This window comes from Phytophthora infestans, genomic scaffold (genome assembly GCF_000142945.1).
Source record: "Phytophthora infestans T30-4 supercont1.122 genomic scaffold, whole genome shotgun sequence".
Classification (NCBI taxonomy): Eukaryota; Oomycota; class Peronosporomycetes; order Peronosporales; family Peronosporaceae; genus Phytophthora; species Phytophthora infestans.
In genome coordinates this window covers 62,215-64,020 of record NW_003303637.1, presented here as the reverse complement: position 1 = coordinate 64,020, position 1,806 = coordinate 62,215, and positions in this window count along the sequence as shown.

Below are 1,806 nucleotides of genomic sequence, written 5' to 3'. Positions count from 1 at the left end.
GCGGACGGCGACCGTTGTACGGGGCGAAGATGAGGATCATAAGGGCGGATAAGACGACCTGGATCGAGCCCGGAGAAACCTGGGAACTGCCAGATCGGTTAAAATGGGTGGAACATGAGAAACTGTGGGTCACTCGGGGCGAGAAATGGATGCCTACCGTAATCCGGGGACGAGGTCGATCGCAATACCTCCAGGTCACGAGCGTCAGCGACAAGAGACTATTACTGGACCATTATGAGGAGATCGGGCGATGGTTGACGAAGGACGGTATCCCTAGGCGACCTGGATATGTGTCAGTGGGATCCCGTCGTTACAGAGAATGGCAGAATCTGGCGTACGAGGCGACTACCGAGATCGAATCTCTCGGAGAGGTGAACCTCCCGGCGGGGCCAACTGGCCCCTTGGTGGATCGGCCTTCATATCCAACTCCGCGAAAGATCCTGCAGAGGGATCGTCGGATGGAGGTCCAAGCGATGGAGGTTGGATCCAAGACCGGGGATGATCCCCAGAGTCGGCCCCTAGACAACGCAGGATCGGTGGATGAAGGATCGCCGAAGGCTGAAGCCGGACCGCCAGACCCCGCTGACCCCAGAGTGGATCCTAGCTTTTCATGGGGCAAGGTGCCTGGATCCTTATCGAGAGTGGCAACACTAGTCAAACCAGAACCGTCGGGTTTAAACTCGCTAGAGGACCGACTAGATCCAACCGGTGGCTTCCCCGATACCAGGGTACCTGATCCCACGAAGACAGAAGGACTGCCAGATGAAAGAGGGTCGCGGTGCTTGGATCCAATGGTGGATTAGACAAAGACCGAAGATGAACAAGTCTGCTACCGTGAAGGCGGGGATCTACACGCCGAGGATCTTGGAGAAGGTATGGCGGTAATCCCGGAGGTACCACTGACCACAGAGGAGGTCACGATTGATGATATCCAAGTGGATCCAGGGGCGAACGAACCCACTGAAGTGGATCGTCTGCGTCAGAAGATCTGGGAAAGCCGACATCTGCTGATCGGTAAGGGCAATGCGTTACCGCCCGCCGCCCGCGGAGTCAAATGTGACATCGATGTCGGCGACGCGAAACCGATCGCTCAAAGGGTGCGGAAGGTGGCACCTCAGTTCCGAGAAAAACTGTCGGATCTGATTAAGGCCTACTGCAAGCCAAGATCATCAGTTTCTCAACATCCCCGTGGGCATCTCCGGTGGTAATCATCATCAAGAAGAACGGGGTGGATATACGTCTGTGCATTGATTACCGGCTAGTTAACGGCCTGACTCGATTGATGGTGTATCCGATGCCTCTAATCAATGAGCTGTTGGAAGATTTGGATAAAGTACTCTGGTACTGTTCTCTAGACATGGCCAGTGGTTTCTGGGTGATGACTATGACGTATCGAGCTCGCGCAATATCCGCATTCATCACACCGTTCGGACTGTTCGAATGGAACCGGATGCCGTTTGGATTGAAGAATGCGCCCCAGATCTACCAACGCCTGATCGATAACGCCCTCTATGGATTCACCCGAATACCGGAACCCGAAAGGGGTGGATCCGGTGAAGATCATACGGAAGTATCCCTTCAAAGCAGGAGAGCCAGGGGATCCTGGGGCCCCGTCTGTGTTAGGACGCAGATCTTACATCGACGACATTCTAATCCCGGCGGAATCGTGGGATCAGTTGTGCGACAGAGTGACATCCCTACTGGAGGCGTGTACTAAGTGGAATCTCTCTATCAGTGTGGTAAAGAGCTATTGTGGGATGCGCAAGGTGGATTACTTATGCCATCGAGTTCCAAGGAGGGATGGAG